We start from the raw sequence: 22019 nt of genomic DNA on the forward strand, positions 1-22019 counted from the left end.
CCAGGTAGTTGAATTGCACAGTGCATGGTGCTGCCTTCTGTCAGCTACAGGGAAGGAGGACATGTGGAAAATAATGTGATACCTGCTCCAGCATCAAGTCTGCAAGGACAGAGTTACCTCTTCAACATGTTCTGTGTAAATTTGAGCTGGCAAGTGACACCTCAGGTCTTTGAGATGGACTGTGCTTCAAACTGCACTGGCAGCAGGCTCCCTGCAGCTGTCCCTGCCTTCCTGCGGAGCCACAGCCCCAGTGGGTTGAGTGTGATGGGTCTGGATCCAGAAGGGGCTTCAGAGCAGCCTGCAGGGGCCTTCCCCACCGCGCTGCAACCGGAGGAGTAGCACTGTGCTCTGTCTTTGGGTGGGTACTGAGAACAGGCTGAGGAGATAGGCTGAGGTGTGAAAGTCTACCAGACCTTTTGCAGGGGATAAGGAAAATCTCTGGAGCAGATCTCTAGCTCCACACTACCCTCCTTATCTGTGCTAATTGTTGTTAAGGGGATTTTAATGTCGCTATGAACGGGAATCTGTGGAATTCCCTGGTATGCACATGCAGCTGACTTGCCTTGGAAAAAGCCAGTATGGCAAATACAGCTGAGGCAGTGCTCGGTTTACAAGAGCTCACGGAGACTTTGGCAGGCCAAGAATGAATGAGATCAGTCCCTTCTAGCCCCAGCGCTCAGCAAAGATCGAGAAAGCTCCTGACAGCTTAAGAACTGATCAGGGAGCATATGACTGTATAAAGGCACCTTTATCCTCCCTTGTGCTGCCTTATTCTGGCTTAAATTGTTCACAGAGTGCCAGTCTTAGCATTGCAAGCCCATCTGTACAGACTTCTTTACTTGCCACTGTGAAAATATAAAGAATAGACCCGGAGAGGAAAATTTTGCCTGCGATAGGTCTTTCATTGCAAAGCCAGCCGACATTCTCCCCAGGAGCTGTGCAGGCAGTGGCTGCAGTACATGCAAACTTCATTTCGGGGGGAAAGGCCTGTGGGCACCCTGCCCTGGCTCTCAGACCTGCCCTGCAGGAGTCCAATTCTTCCAACTTCTGTGCCTGCCCAGCACTCCCAGAACCTGTGGCTTTGTTAACGGCTGCTGTGCAACACGGACCCAAAGTTTTGGAGCTCATGGGAGCAGGATGGGGTGTTGCTTTAATGTAGGTGTGCGAAGCACATCTTTGCCTACTGGTGCAGGCTGTGAAGGACTCTTTTTGCTTCTCAAGGCCAATGTGTTAAGAAGCTGGCTAGATACCTGCCCCCTCTGTCTTCCCCAGTCATTCTTTCGTGCTCCAGCAGCTCTCCATCTGGTTATTGTATTCTGTGGCTAGGAGGCTCTACCAAACAGTTCTCTGCAGCTGTGAATACCAGTTCTCCAGAGAGCAAGCAAAAGGCCCTCGCAGCAGCCCATCCTTTTGCTGGATGAATGGTGACAAAGAGGCAGTCGGCAGCACAATGAGAGGAGTCTCCTGGCCTTGTGACCGCTTCCCCGCAGCCTCCCATTCCTGCTAAGGGCATGCAGGCCAAAATCCGCCTTGTTATTCTGGTCTAAATCCCGATAACTCTTGTGCAACATTTTGGGCAGCTGGTAAAAAGGTGTGTGCACTGTAGGAGCTAGTTGTGGAAGGGCTTTGTGGGAGCTAGCCCCGCTGTACGGGACAGACTGAAATCCGAAACCCAGAGCGCCCGTGACGCAGGCAGCCTCCCCGCACACAGATCTCAGGGCAGCACTCCTGGGCTCTGCCTCGTGCTGGGGTTGCTGCCACTGAAGCCAGAAGGAGCGAAGTGGAAAATCAGGCACAGCATTGTTTTAGTTACAAATTTACAGTCGTTGTGGAAAGGAATTTTTTGTACCTGTCCTGCTGACTGGCAATACACCATGTGTATGCCATGTATATGCTGTTGGAAATGAAAGGCAAAATTCTAGGGGGTGAAGTGTCTCAAGAGGCAGTGTACTCAGTCATCTCATGGACTGTGCTGGTGGAAATGCACGAGAGAAGAAAGAGTTACGACTGTCCTCTTGGACAAGTCCCCCTGAAGCTGCAGAGTTCAGCAGTATGCAAGAGAAGTGACACAAGATGTGACTTGGGATGAAGACAGCTGGTTAGCCTAAAGAGGAATCATTCAAAACAAAAAGCCCAATCTGTGACGAGGTTGAGTCACTGTACTACATTTAGGTCAGCTGGCCCATGGCGACATAGTGGAAGAGGGACTTGGAAAGCTGTTATGCTAAGAGATGGGAGTGTGATAGTGGACAGCAAACTGCGTATCATGTGAGACTGCAGTGTGTTATGGTAGTAAGAGAAAGTAGCTAATGAGATTCTTATCTACATATGGAAGAGCATCAGATCACAGCCGAGGGAGGCACTGGTGCCTCTCAGTGCTTCTGATGAGATCCCAAGCAAAATATACTGCATGCAGTTCTGGGCTGCATCACAGCTGAAAGGTTTAGATAAATCGGGGAGGATTCAGGGAAAGGCACCAAGATGTACAATAGGCCCTGAGAGGCTGATTGGTGAGGAAAGAAAAAAAAGTAAATAAGTGTAATGCAGATAAGAAGGGGCCTGAGAAAACGAGATTACATGTGTCCATGTGCTTGCCAGGTGTGAGTTCCACAAGGGAGGGGAATAATTTCAGTGGCTGTAACAGCCTATAACCAGGAACAATGAGATAAAATTATAAAACAGCATTGACACTGACGTTAGGTCGTTCCTCCTCAGCGTACCATGCAGAAAAGTCTCCTCTGCAGAGAGGGGTGGGAAAGTGTTTTTGCATGGCATACCCAGCTGGAGAAAAGACGCTTGAGGCTGCTGCTTGGCCCTGATCCCTTCCATGATAATGGGTCCTAGTGACTGCTGTGATAAGGTTTTGGGTTTCCCTGCTCTGTTTTTTTTTTTACTTCTGTGTTATGGTAGATATTGATAGCTTTGCCCAGAGCACTTCCCTTCTCCTAGCTCTGCATGGATCTTCAGCATAAAAGTTAGGGCTGTGCTGAGAAAGGTCTTACTTCAGCCGATCTCTCCCCCTCTGTTCAGAACCAGCAGGGCTGGGAAAGGGTGGCTTTGGAGGGAGTCTGGTAGGTGACTGCCATTAACAGTCTGTTGGGAGAAAGTTGCTAGTAGTAGGGAAATAATGGTGTGTTGTGCATGTGATCCTTTGCCCTTTTGGCTGATGAAGGAGCCTCAATCAGTCCTGCCCCTCTGGGTAGGGGATGGGAGTGCACACTGGGCCCTCTGTTAATAGCTGGGAAGAAATTCAAGCAGTCAGCACCACCTCCAACACAGGCAGCCCCTCAGTCAGTGGAATAAGGCGTGAGTTTCTCGACTGTAATGAGCTTGTTTTTCCATGAGATTGCTGTAATAAGCTGTAATGAACAAAGAGCTGCAGGATACAGAGTGAGTGGGTGATAGAATGGCAGATGAAATTCCATGTTGATAAATGGAGAAGTAATGTGGGGAAAAACAATGATAAGTGGATGCGTACGCACATTAGCTATTACCACCCAGAAGGGAGATCCGGAGCCATCCTGGGAGGAAAACTGTGCAGCATCAGTCAAACTGAAGGTGGGGGAGGGAAAGGTTAGGCAAGGAGCCGGCAGCAAAACAGAAAACATCATTATACTGCTGTATAAATCCATGGTGCATATGTGTCTTGAATGCTGCGTGCAGTCCCTGGTCCCCCAGAGAGGATGTAGTGGAATGAGAAAAAGTGCAGCAGTGCTGGCAGGCATCCTGCTGTCTGATGGGGGGCTCTGCCTGGCAGGGAGAGGTGGGAGCAGCCCCAGGGTGAAATACGGAAGAGCTGTGGGTCAGGAGTGGCAAGCATGGAGACAAAAGGTATGAAATGACTCTCTTATGAAGAGTGACTAACAGGCTAGGGGGCTGCAGCTTGGAAAGGTGACAGCTGAGGGGGTTATGCCAGAGACCCATCAAGCAATGAAGTACACGGAGATGTGAGTAAGGAATGATCCTTCACTGTTTCTCACAGCATGGGAACTAGAAAGCATCAGACAAAGTTATCAGGCAAAAGTTTTAAAGGAAGATGAAAATAATTATTTTTCATCAATAAATAGCCAACCCTGGAACTCATTGCCACAGGATGCAGGCAGTGACATGGTTATAGACGATTTCAAAGGGGTTAGATAGTAAAGGGCTGTTAAACTCAGGGATGTAGATGCAGCCTCCAGCTCAGGAAGTTTCTGTGCTCCAGGCTGCAGGAAACTGGGAGAATCTCCATTCTGTTCCTCTCCTGGGTTTTGCACTAAGCCTCCACGGTGACTGTTGCCAGACAGGATGCAGAAAGAGATGGACTTGATGTCCAAGCCGGGGATGGCAGAGGTGTTACAGGTCTGGCTGTGGCTACATCAGTGCAGGCTCAGCTACGTCCAGGAAACAAGCCCACCCTTAGCAATTAATGTGCTCCTTCTTGTGACTGATGCTCTTTCATCACGCTCCTCCTCCAGGGAAGTGTTAGCTGATCAGGAGCATGTGAGATTAATTCATAACAAAGAATTGTCCAGCTACTTCCTTTAGGGGAGCAGTCACAAGAAGACAGACCTTTGTTCTGCATCACTGACTGCTTTAGGTCATCCCCAGAGGTGGATTTAAAGCAAAACCTCTTGAACCCTCTTGAACTTTAAGGAAACTCATTCCTGGATTTTCCATCTGGCTCAAAGGCTCCGCGAGGGGCTGAGATTCAAACACCTCTGAACCGAGGGGAAGTCTGGAGCCAGATCCACGGCTGTAGCTCGAGGCCATCCCGAGCTTTTCATGTCAGCTTGCTTTGAGAGCGGCGGCTCCGTTCTGCATGGTGCAGCTGGGCCACGGGCCGCGCAGCAGACAGAGCGAGAATTCCTCTCCCACACCGCTCACGTAGAAAGTTTACCTTCAGGTAAACTACGCTAAGAAGGCTTCATTATATTGAACAGCTGTTTACTCCGCTAAAGAGTGTGAGGAGGCCTTCTTTTCTGCTTTTCCAGGACTTTCATCTCCCCTCTAACTTTCAGAAAGAGTAAGTGTAATAAGGTTTAAAGCTCTGCCACGCGATTGTCATGAAGCTTGTATCCGCCGGTTCCTGCTGCCGAGCAGAAATAAACGAAGCACCTGGATCAGCTCTCTCTCTCACTTCTCCTGAGCACCCAACGCGATGAGAAAACTGCTGAGAAACAACCACAATTAACGATGGGGTCACATTTAGTTCAGCACCATCGGCTGGCTAATTGGCTGATTCCATTACAGTTCCCTTATCTGCGTGCCAACATTGCTTCTAACAAGCCGCTTGCTGGGTAATTAATCCTGTCCAGGGTTTAGGTTCTGAAGCTGGGTGTGCTTTAAGGGGCCGTGCCATTACACAGCACTTCCTTTGCTAGCAGGGCTGCTCTGCTCACAGCTCCATGCAGAGCATGGCCGTAGGTCCGGCTGGCAGAGGGGACACGCGGAGACTTTGCTTTCCTGGAGGAAATCTGGCCTGCAGTTCTGTGAAAAGAATCCAGCCCCTATAGCCAGCTTCCTCCTTGTGCTGGCTGCTGCTTGACAAAGCAGCAGTGACACAATGCCTTGAGAAGTCCCCCACCCATGAAAATGCAGAACATTTAAATGAGCAAAACCATAATGAGATAGAACGGTCTTTGCTAAAAACTGGGAGTAATAAGTTTAGAAAGAAACCAAACAGAGGGATCTGATCAACAGAAAGAAAGAGCAAGAGGAAAATAAAGACGGAGTCATTCTCCTCAGGGACAGTGGCTTGGTGGAAGGGCCAGGCTGCAGGGTTCAAGCACCACGAAGAGCAGATACTAGCAGAGCAGCGAACAGGCAGCTGCTGGCCTGGGAGGGCTTCTGTCATTGTGCCTCCTGCCACAGACTGCCCAGGTGGGCTCTTTGGGGTGAGGTGTACCCTTGTCTCTGCTGGTGAACGGACAAGATGGAAGTGTAGTTTTTATGTAAAATTCCTAAAAAAAGTCTGTTTTGGCTTCTCAGATAAGCTGTAACTGCTGAAGCTTTCACCTCAGCCTTCCCCAGGCTGTGCAGGGTTGTGTGCCACACGGCCACCAGGACGTATGTGCAAGGTGATGAGGGCAAGAAAATTCAAGTATGGTGGAGGTGAATGACTGAGAACATTCATTTCTTTAGCCTCTATCTACTAATTTACCACATAATTACTTCTAAAAATGAGTGCATGGAAAACAGGCCACTTGGAATAATGTCCTTGGAGGCAGGGACATTGGCATCTCCAATACACTTGGAGAAGGCATAACACCAGGTTTTGCAGGGATACAGCAGGGAGGTAGGCAACTGGGTGCTTTGAGCTGTGGGGAAAGGGAACAGGTGCTTGTATTTTTGCCAGCCATTCTCAGTCTGCTGTGTTCGTTCATTTTTAGGAAAAGACTGGTTACCACCAGCTTTGCTCGTGGAATACTTTCTTATCCCAGGCGCTCTTGGTCCTTGCTTTAAGTCGCATCAATCAGAGGTGAAAGCTGCCCAGCAGTTGTTAACAGAGATGCCCAACTGGTCTTTACTTAGGTAAACTAGTCTTTACTTAGGAAAGGTGGGTAAAAAAGGAGACGATCTCAAAGACAGCAGGACCTAAATCAAATAGGACTTAGTGAGATGAACCCCAGGGTACTCCTCAGAGGCCGTTTGTAGCCTGGCCAGTGCAGAAGGACCATGCTCCTCATGAGCTCAGGGACCTCTGCCTGAGTCCTCCAAGCTGAGCTGGGTTTTGCTCCAGCCAGCACGCAGTGGACTAGAGGATGACCCCATGCAGTGTGCAGGGCAGGTGCCCCGTCCCAAGGAAATCTTAGAGCTTGAAGAAAGCTTTTAGCTGGACTATCTGGACCACCAGGAGACAGTGGGGACCTGACACAACTTCCAAATGGTGGAGGTCCGTGGTGGTGCACATCCATGCTTATCCACCGTAAAAAGCAGACAAAAATCCTCATTAATCAATCACTTCATAAATCAAAGCTGGACATTGGCCTGCAAACTTGTCTGCCCCTAATCACTTCAAGGCAGGTGAAACAAACACACGAGGGGTGTAAGATAACAGAGGTACTGGTGATGAGGGGGGATTGCTTTTGAAAGTGGTGCCCCTGGAGGAGGTGGGGAAGGCTTTGTGGCTCGAAAGTGGGCGACTGATGGGATGGAGAGATCAGCATGATAAAGACTGAGGAGCTGAAAGGACACAAAGGAGCTAGGGAGCAGGAAGGGGAAGGCACTGAGGGGGGCATGGGGTCAGCGGCTGGAGGCTTGCAGAGGAAGGACAGATGGGTGGGAGAGAGGGAGGATGGGACGCTTGCAGTGAAGCCGGAGAAGGCAACCTAGTGGTGAGGTGTGGGTGAACTGGAGAGTGGGCACGGATGAGATTACGTGGCAGCAGTGAAAGGAAGAGATGGGCATGCCTGCTCTGTTCATTCTGCTCACAATCAGAAATCGCTGTTCCCTAACAGCTTAAGCAACCCTCCACGTGGAGTTATGAAGGAAGGAGGATGCCCTTACACATTTCTGACCCAGAGAAGTGATGCCTGCTTCTCTATGTCCTTTCTTTCTGTGGGGCTCCTGGGAGGAAGGACACTTCAGAAAGGAAAGGCGTTAGGAATTTCATAGCCCACACTTTGTCAGCGTAGGCTATCATTTTTTTTCTGTCCTGACTAACAAGCAGCAGTGCTGGGATGTGCACTGTCCACCCATGGAAAATATTCCCGTTTGACGAGTTTCTTTTTGGCCTGGAGAGCTTTCCCCCTGTTTTCCTGGCTTGCTGCAGTTTAGCTTACCAGCTCTCAGCATTACCGCTCCTTCTGGGGACACGGAGCTTGCTGATGCAGCCATTGAGCACAGGGCTCCCAGCCTCACAGCAGGCACTGTGCCATGTTACTGTTACCCTCATTTTTGCTGGCTAACAGTGCCTGCCCATGAATTTTCCCTGTGTTAGTGTGTGGATTACAGGGAGGATTCTTGCATTTCTGACTGTACAGCTGTACCACTTTGCTGCTTCAGTTATGCCTGCATTGGGGATATTCCCATTTCATACAGCCTTGGAGCTCAGAATTTGTGGGGCTGAACAGATTTGAAGAAAATTATTTTAAGAAGGCAAGAGGCACTCCAGTATGTCAAAGAACAGACTGGGACTATTGATGTATTTGGTGCCGTGTTTTCAAACTGCTGCCTGCTGGGAGCCACATCCATCTGTCTTTTGTTTTTTCTTCCTCCAGAAGTATGTACTAAGTACCATCTGATTTACTTAGAAAGAATGAAGCAACCACTGTTCAAGGGAAAGTCTAACGCAATTCAGGTCATCCTGACTTCAACGGATAAGACACCTGGAGGCTTTGATATTATTACTGAGAATATTAGAACTGGTGAAGCTTTAAATACTGTATTTAGAAGCTTGGGAAGTTGTTCAGTCTGAGTGGTAATGGGATTGATGCAGGAAATCCTGAGAGTGTCAAGACAGAAGCTAGGAGTCTGTTGTTGTTGTTGTTACCAGCATCTAAAGCAGGCTGCCTTTACAAAGGTACCAATGAGAAATCATGTTGGTTTTCCTCTGCAACTGCATAGCCCACAAGCATCTTGAATAACAAATGCAATCTGTCGAAATCTATAGTCCTGATGTTCTGCCAGAAGGGAATGCATGTATATCCTATATAAAAAAATGCTTCTTTTTTTCTTCGGGAGAACAGCATTACTCAATGCAATTCTCCTGGAGAGGCAGGAATTTTAAAGGGCCAGGTCCACATATTTCTGCTATCATTTCTGGATAGCATTTCTAACAAATCAGTGCTCAAATCTATTGTTTGTATCTGTGAATGCAGTGTGGCTTTTGGTAGGTTGTTGCTTTTCATTTGTTGTTTTCCAGTGAACTTAGCTACCACAGTTTCCCTTGACCTGCTTGTACTGTGGAAGGTCTGAATTGTGCTGGTTTGCCTGTACGTTAAGAGTAATGAGCACACATTTTAGCCAGATACTGTGCTGCCTTGTGGGTGTTGTGGAAGCCCCTGACTATCTCAGATGGGATTGTTTGTGTCCTGTGGAATGCAGCACTTAAGTCCTGCCAGCAGGAAGATGCATTAGACCTCTTTTGATGCATCTTTGTCTTTTCCCCTAGGTTTGCTCCGTGCATCCCTTCTGAGACAGTGCAAGGATGCTGCTTATAGATGTGATTTTTCGCTACCAAAACAGTAGTGCTATCACTAACCCCCTTAGATGTGCTGCGCCTAATATACCTATATTAGTAAAAACATATTTTCCTCCAATAAGGAAGGTTTTGTCAAAATAAATGTGCTTTGTAACAGTGCTCGCGCAGGGAGGGAAGAAGGGATGGAGAGGGGAGAGCTGTGTTGCTCTAGCTACACTGATCTTGTTGAAGTAGCACCATTTTTGTGTGTAGACAAGAGCTTAGGAAATGTGCGGGACTTAGTCTGGGGGACAGGACTTTAAAGCAGTCACTGAAGTCTAGTGTCAGTTTTCAAGGCTGAAGAATATTATTTTATTTAGGCTTCCAGACCAGCCTTGCTTCAGGAATGCACTTAGGTTGTTTTTAAAGCAAACACGAAATCAATAGCCTGGTGTTCTGCTCTGCTATTTCTTGCCAGAGCCTAAGGACCACACATGGGTTTTCCCTCCTCTTCGTCACACTGCCAGGCATGCTCTTGGGTAACGGCGGGCAGTTCTGTGGACGAATGCGGAGAGCTTCCAAATGGCCAAACAAGCATCGCACATCTGGGTAGTTTTTGCTGCGAAGTATTTTCCGTCAGGCTTCCCTCCAGATCCTGCTGTGAAAGGACTAACTCACACTGCCCGGTCACAAATTTTATCCAGCCTCTGGCTTCAGTGGGAGTTTTATCTGAGTAAAGCCCAGACAGGAGCCTGTCAGCTTACCTCACCATCAATAGTGGTCCTGCTGGAATCGAGGGCTGCGGTTTTCGTTTGTCCCTGGCAAATACCAGCCCAGAGAGCGGCGCGGCGCCGTGCCAACCTGTGCATCACCGCCGTGATGGGCCTCGGCTCACACTTGCCGAGACTCTTCCTAGGTGCAAGAAAAAACTCATTGACCTCCATCCTGTGCTGGGACTGCGAACAAGGGCTTCAGTTATAGCAGCAGATTCTGAAAGCTCGCCTATGAAGGATCAGCTTGCCGCTGCCTCCAAGTAGGCACTGCCCTGATGAGGTAAATAACAACCTCTGGCCACCCACTGACCTCCCCTGAACCAGCGATCCAGAGGCAAATGCCCCTCAGGCTCTGAGCAGCTGCCTCAGGCCGGGCGGCTCCCCTCCCGCAGCAGGGTGTGAGGGCAGGCGCTGGGTGCCCGGGCAGGTCTCCAGCTGCACATGGAAACACGCCTGAGCAGAGAGGAGCCAAACGGGCTGAAATTGGAAGTGACCATTTCATGTTTGATGTTATTCAGAGGAGCCTGTTCTTCATTTAGGACATTAATAGTTGTAACAGAAGCTGTAATATTTCAACAACAGTGGTGATTAGGAGCAAAGAGGCAGCTAATCTCCATCTAAAAAGAGCTAACTAGCCCGTCCTTTAGCCCCCACCGCACTGTCGCATTTAAATACCATGAATATTCACTGCTTGGCACCCAGCTGGCAGCTGAGCTGTTTTGACACAAAAACCTTCAAACTCAAAGAGTTTTTAATCAGTCTGCAAGAGAGAGAAGAAGAAAGTGAGAGAAAGATGTAGGAACAGAGAAAATGAATCAATGAGTTCAACAGAGAGGGGGGTACCCACATCCAGTTAACCCCTTCCCTTCTCTGTGGCTGCAGGCGCATCTCTGCAGCTGTGCAGCCCTCTTCCGGGCTGCAGGGGATGGAGAGGGGGCACCCCATGCCCCCACACCCCCCACCCCACCTGAGTGACCCCTTCCCCTCCTCTGCCCCATCCCACCCAGCTGCCGGTCGCCCCAGGCGCCCCATCCCACCGGACTTCCCATACTCCAAATGCATCTCCTCGTGCTGCTTTTGCTTCTCTCCTTGTAGAGAAAACGTTTTTACTCTCGGCCTTGGCTGTGTTTGTGACTGGTTACCAGTATGCTTTTACTACAGGCAGCACGGTTTCCCTCACAATATGTGGTGAGCTTTAGAGCAGTCAGTCTTTGCCTGCAAGAGTCTTCGTCTCAGGAGGCTGGTTGGCAGTCTGAACGCTGCCCTCCCCAGTACCCTTACTGGAGTCTCAGAGTTCCCTGCAGCCGACACAATTTGCCTTGCCTCAGTTTTTGAAAAACTCTTTGCAGCAGGGTGAACCACGCAGCTGCAAACACAGAAAATGTTGCCGTGTCCTGGAGGAAAGAACCCGCCAGTGCTCTGAAGGCCCAGGTTTCACTGGTGCAGTGGATCCGCGCACTAACAGCTCACCCAGCAGTCTCCGTTTCACCTGGGTTAGTCCTGGACACACAACTGCATTTCTGTCAAACCAGCCCGAGCCACAACGCAGAGCCGATGCGACTTTTTGCTGTTATGTCTGTTTTGGAGTGGCTGTGGTGGACCTGAGCTGGCAGGAAAAGTAGCCTGCTGTAGGCAGATGGCACCCGGCCTGCTGCGACACCTTGCCATGTAAAACAAATTTGTCTAATTTTTAAGTGCATTTAAACTAATTTATCTACATTTTCTAAACGTACTTTCTAAATGTACTTGGTGGAGTGAGCTTAGGCTGGATCTCTGCTTCATGTCATATGGCTGTGGCATTTTTGATCTAATACTGGGAACCACAAAGTCGGATTTATTTTATAATCACACCACAGCCTAAGTCTCAAAACTTTGTGGCCCAGACTACAGACCTTGATCATATGTGGGGAATCTACACTTGCACCTCAGCTGGCTGAGTTTCTAGGGCACAGCGTGGCACTTTTCAAACCTACTGCATCTTCAGTGAGTTTGTTGCATGCTTGTACTACACATAAGGTTGTCTCAGTTGCCTTCAGGGTCTTCAACACTGGGAGGCACCTCAGAAAACACTGTCCTTGCTCCCCTAAAAGAAAGACACAGAGACATGAAGTACAGAAGTCTGGGACTGATTTAGGCACATTATTATGGCTACTGCAAAGGATTCTTGTATTTAAGAAATGCATGCAAGTGAGGAAACTGAACAGCTAGCACTGGAGCAATGAAGTGGGTAGTTGCATCCTACTGGCAGTGTAAAAGAAGATCTGGTGGGTAAATAAGAAGCAGCAGGGTTAGGGAGGAGCTTGAAAGCCGCGTGACGTGGTGTGATGGAAAGGGAGCCATGGTGGAAGGATTCAGGGAGAGCAGTCAGTGTGGTGGCAACGCTGCGTGAGTAGGATCTGAACCGCTCTGATGTGTCTGGACTGGAGGTGGAGCATTAGGGATGTCAAGGAAAGACCACAAGGAGAAATTAATGTAACCAAGATGGGAGATGAGAGTTTGGGAGCAGGTTTTTCCTGTGTGGGATCCCCCAATCTGAAGCTAGTGTAAGATTTATTAGGAGTTACTGAAGCTGTGGTGACTTTTACCAAATAGAGACTGGGACTCCTCTGGGAGGAAGAAGGAGAAAGATTTGGGTCCCACATTTCATTACTCTTCTCAAGACTCTCTGATGCTCTCCAGACTCAGAGATCTCACCCAGCACTTTAAAATTTACAAGCATGCACACAATAGCCAAATGCGCCTTGTAATCTATTCCCAGGCAGCAGCCAGAGTGGCTTTTGCATAGATTGGTACTTACTCTATTCAAGCTGATAATTATTTTGAATGGAATACTCCCCATGAAGCATGCCTGGAACAGCATCAAACCCTGCGAGCTGTGGGAGGCACATACATCAGCTGTACTCCAGGATGTATTCTGGAAAGGCTCACAGCTGGATAGGAGGATCCATTTTCCTATATACTTAAATGAGAAAATAGTATGCGCTTTTCTTCAGTCTCTGCTTGCCAACATCTGGCCACTGCTTACAATGAATTTGTACAGTTGCTAGAAACTATATCTGGGCATGCTTCCTTTGCTTGTGGAAAAATGTGGGAATCTAATCTTCCAGTACAAAAACACGGTGTTCCAGCTAATACGGCTCCTGAAGCCCCCGAGGCCATGGATTTGGAATGTTTTGAAGGAGATGGATCACAAGGATTTTACTTGACATTCACCTACAGACTTTTCTGCTGCCGACTCCACGGTATTTACATGTAGTTACCATCGCCTTTGTTAGGGAAGGGAAACGCAGGCTGAGCAGAAAGCAGTGGTGTGGAACTGGTGGCACTCACTCACCTGAGCCAGCTCTCCCCCAGCACGCTGTGAGGGGACCGTGGTGGTGGTGTGGTGGTGTTTTGGGGGGCAGGGGGGTCAGATCAGACACCAAACAGAAGTTGTGGCCATCTGTGGTCATTAAAATTCCATGACACCTTTTGGTACTGAAGCGGTTGGTGCTAAAGCCAGCCCAGTGCAGTACGGCAGCCAGGGCTTCCCCATGGGGCGTACCGGCTGGGTTCTCAGCTCGCAGTGGGACTGGGGCGCAGAGCCACGCTGCCAGCCCACAGGTCGCTAGTCCCAGGGCCAGGAGCAGAGTAGCTGCATCCCTGTGACCAGGAAAGAAGCAAAGAGCTGAATACACAGCGTGCAGCATGCTGTTGGAAGGGCTCTGCTCTTCCTGCGACTGGAGCTGCTCTCACTCAGCAGCGCTGGACGGTGCCGCCGACATGGACGGGGCTGTTTGCAGGAGGTCCTGAGGATCCTTGGAGCGAGCAGCGCTGCGAGGTGCAGCCTGACACACCCCGGCTGTTCTGTAAAAGGGGAAGTGGCGCGGCTTTTGTTGTTGCTTGGATGTTCCGCAGATAAATCTAAACTTGGGGGGAAAGTAAGGAAAGCCTATTGAAAATGAAACGTATACCACCACACAGAGGGGTAGAAAGGGGCAGTGGTTATGGGGACCTTCACTGACTGACAGCTTAGAGATCCCGTCCTCAGCACTTGCTCTCATCCCTGCTTTGCCCTGCTGTGCAGTGACCCAGAGCAGGAGCCAATCCAGCTGAAAAATAAACATTTTTTTTCCTTGGGTTGTTTTTTCTCTGGATCAGTTCTCTGCTCTCGTTCACCATGTGCTGCACAGCCAGTGTGCTGGCATAGCTGGTGGTACAGAGCATGGGCAGGGAGCAGCAGGGAGGGGAAGGGGAGCAGGCTTGCTTCAGCTGACGCAAGCGGCCGCGTAGTCAAAAATGGAGCTGCAGCCTGTTAGCAGAGCCTGCCCAGAGTGCTCTCCATGTCACGGTCCTCCTGCTTTTTGCACAGAAAGGGGGAGGGGGACAAATTCCTCTCTCAAAAAGGCTGCAGAAATTCCCCAAGTAATCGGGGCAAATCATCCCAACATGCTGCTTTTGGGACTCTGCATAAGGCTGCTGCAACCCTGTGAAACTTACCGGTGTAGCGTCCTGGTACTGAAAACCAAGAGCAGCACAACTTTAGGTCTTGATGTGTTCCTGTCCGTCCAAGTTACCTGGCAGAATCATTTCTGCTCTATCCTCCTGTGGGAGAGGACAGAAATCCAGTGATTCCCTTTGCCTCTCCCTTGGCACATCCCATACGCCCAGGAGCTTGCTCAGCACTCTGGCGTAGCCCCCTCTGCTAGGAAACCATTGTGTCTGCACCCCAGGGAAGAGCTGCTTGGTCTGGTGCCACCTCTGGCATCCCCGCGGCACCATCCCCTGCTAGCTGCTGCCCAGGGAGCAGGCGCAGCCACCCCGGATGCCGAACTCCATTTCTGTCACTGGCTGCTGTATTTCAGCTCTCGGCGCTGCTGCTTCCCAGCAGCATGTGATCCTCTGCGGTATGCTCTGGCTTGTACAGGGAACGGGTTAACACTGTAAAACGGTCTTTTTATGGAACCTCTTGGCAGCGCAGAAAACTTTCCCATTGCCAGGGTGTTCTTTTTATTCAACAATTTGTTCCCAGAAAGCAACCCATTTAACCAGATTGTCTCTATTAAGGGGCTTCAGCTGCATTTGTTGTTTTTTTGAGCTTACTTGGTGTGCTGTAAACTGCAAAACACAGTCCTACAATAGATTTGTCTGAGGGAACTGAAGTGTGTACTGCTGTGATTCTGCCTGCTGTGGGAGCTCCTTGAAAGCCAGATGTCACATTCAAAGAGTAATCTGTGTTTACAAACACACAAACACACATAGTGAACACTTTCAACAGCCACCAAACCAAAATTCAAATCCTGCAGTTTTTCTTCTTTACCCACATGCATCCAGCCAGAGCAAGAGAACAAAGTTTCCAGAATTTGGACAGGATCATCTCTTATATTCAGATGAGGAAAAAAAAACATGTTATTGTTTGTGGAGGGCTGAATTTAACTTCCCAACTGGGACCTCTCATCTGTAAGTTCTTGGAGACAGAAAAACACCAACTGCTAGCAAGATAATCCAATTTCCCTTCTCTCTCCCTCTGAGGAAGACTGCCTACCCCCCATGCCATGCTGCCTTTCAGTCTGGCGAGCACTTCTCCCCGTCCACTCTACCCCCGGCAAGATCCATATCAAAGCTTCAGCCCCCCAGGGTTCATTAGAAGGCATTTATTTCTGCATATTCTGGGGGGTGGAGGAGGCAGATAACTTTATTCACGATGCAAATAGGCTGCCCTTACTTTCAACCCTTCCTTCAAACTGGGAGACATTAAAAAAACATGAGCTCTTCTAAAATAATAAATACATTAATTCTGCTGGGTGTTATATATTGCTGGTGCCTCCAGAAAAGTGCCCTGGCACCATTTGATTGGAAAAGCCAGTGAAATTTGTTAGCTCTGCTTTTGCCCTTGCTCCCTGAAATACTGTTAAAAGTTCAGTCAAGTGGGCTGAACCTGTAGCAGAGCATTTGGCTCGTTTAAGCAAGGTTGTTAGCAAAGAGTTTTGCACAACAGACCTAAGATGCTTCAAGGGATGAGGGAAAGTCAACCCAATTCTCGCAGCAAATTTGAAGTGCTAGCCTGTGATTTACTAACAGGGAGCAGAGAGTTATTAAGCTCGTCACAACGCAGCATCCTGCTCCCCTAGTCCAGAGGGAGCCAGCTATTAATAAATCAGAACCCAGTTCTAAGCTATGGGGATAAAAGGATCTACATTAATATGAAAATATTAATATCTGGAAGAGCAGATTATCTCTAAATGGGGTAGAATGAGATAGCACCATTGTTTAGAAGAAATGGCTTGCTTCAAATCTCATTAGAGCTGTAATCGTACTGGCAAGGAAAAATCTGTTCAGCCCCTTGAAAGTGCTTTGGATGCTCGGTGAACGTGGTGCTCATGCTGGGGGGTTCGCACAGCTGCCCGAGGCTCGCCTTGCCTCCTCAGCGGCAGCGGGAGGATCAGCCTGCACAGAGCACGACCAAGGCTACGACCCAGGGGGGACAGCGCTGTTCCTGCCGAGCGGCTGGGGCTCACAGAAGCTGGCACTCCTCACCGAATGGGCACTGCCACAGGCACCAGTGACTGGAGACTGGCTTCTCCGATCCGCATCCCTCCAAAACTTCAGCCAGAGCCAGAGCAGAGGTGGGTGGAAGGAAGTCTGTGAGATGAGGCTGTGTTCTCCCACCCTCACTGGTGCAAACCGAAGGGAACTCCATGCAGGAGCGCTTGCTGTGGAGGGAAGGGGCAGAGCAAGAGGGGGCCGTGTTCAGGGGATGTTTCCGCCTGGCCGGGGCCCAAGGGCAGCTCTTCCAGGGGCACCTCCTCCACAGAGACACTGTCTGGCACTAGCGTGCTCCCCTCCAGGCCTGCCCGTTTTTCCCAAAGTTGCAGCAAGTGGAGCAGAATTTACCTCCGGCAGTGGCTGTGGTGCAGCCTGGCACAGGCAGGCAGCTCCCTGAAAACACAGAGCTGGTGACCTGTCTGCATACATTCATCGTGTCCAGACCATAATGGTCCCTTCTCCACAGGCTGGGCAGATGCTTTGTGGGGTTTCTGTCAGCTCCAAAGAGCTTATGGGTCTCAGGTCGCCTCCTTACAGCAGCCTCCTTGTTCTGCTTGCAGGAGCCTCAAATGCAGCTCGAGCTTGGGGCCTCACATCTGTCTCTAGGTTTGTCTCCTGGCCCTTTCTGCACAGGATCCACAGTGGGACGGTCAGCATCCCTGCTCATACATCTCTTGCAGACAATCTGCTTTCAGGTGGATGAAATCTCTCAGGTCTGTGTCCAATTCTTCTGAGAGGCTCTTGTATAAAAGCAGACAGAATCGGGTAAGAAGCCCTCAGCACGTCAGAGCAACATGCCTTGCAGCGTTGCAGCACTTGCAGGATGCAAGTTTGTGCAGCTTACCCCATGGCTCACCGGCATCAGCGCAGGCACTACTTGCCTGGGGGAGATGTATGAAACAGCATTGTGTTTTGGATTGTTCCCAACCCAGTTACAGGGATAGCTGGCCGTGGTAGTCCATCACACAGTGATGAACTCAAGAACTCTGTTCAGAAGCCATAGAATCTTTTCATCCTTTTTATTTTAATTCCATTCAAAACGTAAAACAGCCTGAGATCTCATTAGCAGGGAGGGTTCTGCACAGAAAATGCAACAGCCGCTCCCAGTGAGAAGGGTGAAGCCAAAATTAGACTGTGTTGCACAGAGCTGTTATTTTCCTTTTGCACCTGTGGTTATCAAACAACTCAACTTGCCAGCACATCCTTCAGGAAATTGCCCAGTCAGGCCAGCTTTCTAGCTCATACTTGCTTACATCCAGACACCGAAGGACCTATATATCATAAACAGAGATACTGCAAACAAACTATGGCCCAGCTGCCTGGGGAAGGCTGGCGAGTGATGTTTAATCTACACAAGACATGAAGGACCTTTCATCACGCCTGGTTTTGATTTTCACAAATATTGAGACTATTCTCTGCATTACTGATGGAGTGGATTAAACGTGCCCCATTTTCCTAGATAATGCCCCTCTGGAGTTCCACTGGGACCACAGCGGATCTGGCATTTAAACTAAAGAAATCCCTGTTTAGAGTGTGAAAGTCTCTGGAGAGGCCACAGATCTGCATTGCAGCTGTGAAATGCGGCATCTTTGCTGTTGCTTATCAGAGATCTGTGCTTCTCTTGGGAAAATCGTGCCCAAAGGATTCAGCCCTTGCCAAATTTTCGACTGGATTTTGTTTGTTTATTTTAAATTTCTTTTTAACATCTGAAATGAACAAAATTAAGAAAATGGACCAAATCTATCAACTTGAGTTAATCCGTCAAAAAAAAATATATTTTAAAAGCAATTCCTCCAGACTGTATTTGTATTTCAGGACTTAGTCTAAAATGGATTTAAATGACTGAAACCCTGAAAAAAAAAAAAAGAGTTTAATTGAAAAGTATCCATGTTTTTTCTTTTCTCCTGTGGTATTACACCATGTCACCCTGACTAATCTTCATGGCAGCTGACTCATCTGAATTTTAAAATGGTTCATATCCAACAGGCATGCATGCGTAGAATGCCGCTCTTCTGGCCTTCGTGCCCACTCTGCAGTGACAGGGAGTGCGGGCACCCGAGGAGTGAGCTGCCAGAGCCAGCCCTGCCTCATCTCCTCCACAGGCAGCCCTCCAGAAGAGCTTTTCCCCACATCTATGTTCTTCTCCGTCTTCATCTCTACTGATTTATCATGAAAAAAATCAGGGCAGGGATGGGGCCAGCTATTTTGGGTCCAGCACAACCTCTGCTTTTTTTTTTTTTTTTTTCCCCAAGGTTTCTTCTATGCTGAAAGGCGGAATTTTGGTATGATGCTACATGGACCCTGGAGGTGGTGTTTGGCTACAAATGCGGCTACATCTCCCTCAGCTTCAGGGGTGCTCCGAGCAAGTGAGTGGGTTGGGCTCTATAAATAGAGTGTACTAATCCATACTCCTTTTTGTAGAAAGCGATGGTACAAAACACACAGCTACAATCTATTCAGGGAGTTTGTTAAAGTTAGAACCTTGGGGACCAGCTTTGCTTACTTCATAGACATCTGGTTGTTGAAAATATCTGTTCAGCAGACAATTTTTTCAGCCTCAGTATCTTAGCAGTACAGGCATTACAGCCAAGAATGACTTTGCAAACTTTTCCAGTCCTCATGTAGGGATGTTCTCCCCAGCACAAAGATATAGGTCCATATTTCTTCTCATAGCTGTAAAATACATAGAGATCTCCTGCATGTGAAGCACTTGGTCATCAGCAATTACAACAAAGCCCACAGAGGAAAACCTCAAAGAGAACACTCCTCAAGGACCCCCCAATCCTCTTTATAGGACTGATCTTCCAGTGTATCTCAGCAACAAAAGTGTTTGTCCTGGAAATAGCTTCAAGTGCTTATTTTGAATTAAATATTTATTTATTTATTTATTTTCCTTTCAAGAGAGCTCAAAGTTAAATATCTGTAGGTATTGGTCCCATGTCATCATCTGGGGGCCTGCTGAATGGTGGTAACACACAGAGCTGTCTTGTGAGATGTATGTGGAGAATCCCAAGTTCCTTCCTGTTTCTTGTGGCTACCCAGGGAATATTGTATTAATTGAGGAGAACAGTGAATAGAAAACCCTCTAATACAATGTGGATTCTGGTGTTTGTGTCTGTATCCCAGTTATTGTAGAGTGCATATACTGGCTGTTGTCTTTGAACAACTTTGCTACCCATATTATTACCCTGGAAAAGACTTTGGGATATTAACAGAGAATAAACAATCCCACTATCAGCAAGTAACTCCCTAAGAAATAAATGCAGTACAGGAGTTATACTTGTCTCAGCAGATGTTGCTCATTAATATAATCTCAAATTCGTAGGTTATTGCATTTGGAATTTTTCTGGAACTATTCAGGGAATATGGATTGATGGGGTAAATGAGTGGAATGTGATGTGGCTTTGAAAGATCTGTCGTTGTAACCGTTCATATCTCTGAAATGTATTTTGTCGTAAGACCAGCTGGATCAAGGTCTTGCTATGACAGAGCAGCACCACTGTACTGGAAGTCTTAAAGGCAGTGCTAAACTCAGAGCCTGGCTCCAGCTGAAAGGCTCAGGATGTTGTGATGGCTGTTTGGGGCCAGCTGCTTGGAGCTGGGCAACAGGAGCAAAGCAAAATGCAGGGCTGGATCCCAACCCAGAGTCCCCATTCTCCTGCTGCTAGGAGCACTGGGTTTACCCTACTTGTTTGACTAGGAATGAATGGGACTGCTTTGGTTTCCTTCCAGACTGGTTGTACTTTGCCTCATTATAAACTCCAACATGTCCTGTCCTCTCCCCTGCGCTATCTCCCAGTCTCCTTCAAGGGCAACGCTGGAATGCAAGAGGGGTGCTTTTGTTGAGAGTTGTTCTGAGCTGAGAGGACAGGCAAAAATTAACCTTTCTCCTGCTTGGTGTTTCAAACAGCTTCCGCCTGCAGGGAGGGGATGTGCTGAGAATGTGTGAGAGAAAACACTGAAAAGGAGGAAAGCGCACAGAAAGGAGGGGAAAAAAGTACAGCAAGGAAGCTAGAGACAAACTTCAAGTTGTGGATTATTTCTCACCCAGGCTCTAATTAGGAAGCCTCTTATGGAACTGTGAAGCTGTCAGGCTGCCAAATGTCAGCGTGTTTATCAGAGATCAGGCGAGTCTCCTGTCTGCAGCAGTTACAGTTTGGTGCCACGATCCTCCTGGTTCCTTCCAGCATGTGTGACTCACACTCGGCGCTGGCACCTTTCAGGGGCTTGGAGACGCAGCAGAGAGCTTTTCCTTGTCCCTTAAGAATCCAGGAATAACCCCTTTCCTGAGATCTGGCCTCTTGGTCTGGTTCAGTGCGGAGAGGGTTAATCATAGGGTTTGGAGCCGCTTCAGCATTATGTGCCACGGTGACTCAGATTCCCAGGGAAATCCCCTGCTTATCTGATGGAGCCTGTTAGTCTGCTAATTGAATAAGCTCCTATTAAAAGTGCTATGTTTTTTAATGACTGCTAACAAAGGGCCAGATTCTGATCTGATCTTTTTGCTTGGGATCATTTTTGCTGATTGTCCAGCCCTGCCCCCAGTTCCCTGGGTGTTGGGCGGGAGCAGAGCAGCATCCATCTCCCCATCCCCATCCCTGGTCCCTGTCCTTGTCCCTGTCCCTGTCCCATGGAAGGGGTGCCACCGACGTGGGACCCAGAGGCCGTGGGGCCTTGCCCTGGGCTGCACAGAGTGCTGAGCTGGAAGCAAAGCAGCAGCTCGAGGGCTTTGCTGGTACAAGTGAGATAGCAACGGGGCATCGAGCCTTCCGCTTTAATGAGGCAAAACTTCATGACATGTAATACACAGGGAGCTCGTCATGGGGAGCTTTATGGAGAGGAGAGCACACCTGTGGGACACTGCAGCACAGCCGTCAGGGAAAAGCGTTTGTTGGGAGACTACCAAGGCTCCACGTAATGTAATTGCTGCAAATATCTAATAGGAGATCCAAGCCGTGTTCTGAGTAATTAACTTTCCCAGTGTTGAAATCAGGTTGATTTGTTGATTCTGCATATAAGATGTTGTCTGTGTCTGCATAGGAAAAATGCTGTGTATGCCTCTGCATATGCACATTTAAACCTTAATTTTAATTAAAATTATGTGCATTATATCTGTATCTCTTGTTCTTCATGAGAATTGACTTTGAGAAGATATTTGCCTAATAGGAAAAGAAATAAATGTGGTTAACCTGTAGAGTGCACTTAGCTGGATTCCAGGGCACTCAGGAAGAAGAGCCGAGCTGGGCTCCAAGTTCAGCCCGGCCCGGGCAGCCCCGTGACTGGGTTGAGCTCACTGGCGTAATCTTGTGACCACATTTGCCTTCCTCGTCTCACCTGAAACTCCCACTGATTTCCCCAAGCCTCTGTGACATCAGAGCTGGGAAGTGTTTTCTAATATGGGGAGACTTTTTTGTTGTTTTTCCTCGCTCACTGGAATGAGTCCTGGCCACCTCCACCACCGTGTGTCTCCACACCCACTCCGTTCCTTTGTGTATCCTGTTTGGTTTTCTCTCTGAAAGCTTTTATTAAAATGTTGGAGCTTCTTTTAGAAGGCCCCACATATTCACACTGGTACTGAGACGCTGCCTTAAAAGTTTCAGAAGCAATCCCTAAATGGC

At 48.6% G+C, this 22019-nt stretch overlaps 1 protein-coding gene across 6 annotated transcripts in view; it reads left to right on the forward strand.

Annotated features, from left to right (window-relative positions):
* The window catches only part of ALS2 (alsin Rho guanine nucleotide exchange factor ALS2), a 224019-nt gene that overhangs the window by 119866 nt on the left and 82134 nt on the right, over window positions 1-22019 (forward strand). Inside the window, exon 5 of one of the 6 annotated variants that reach the window (XM_083842219.1) lies at window positions 18654-18767. The exons of the other annotated variants lie outside the window; for them this stretch is intronic. The gene's annotated coding sequence lies outside the window, so the exon portion shown is untranslated. The remainder of the gene's footprint in view (window positions 1-18653; window positions 18768-22019) is intronic. 6 annotated transcript variants of the gene reach the window in all.

The sequence above is a fragment of the Anser anser genome (genome assembly GCF_964211835.1).
Source record: "Anser anser genome assembly, chromosome: 6".
In the NCBI taxonomy this organism is placed as follows: Eukaryota; Metazoa; Chordata; class Aves; order Anseriformes; family Anatidae; genus Anser; species Anser anser.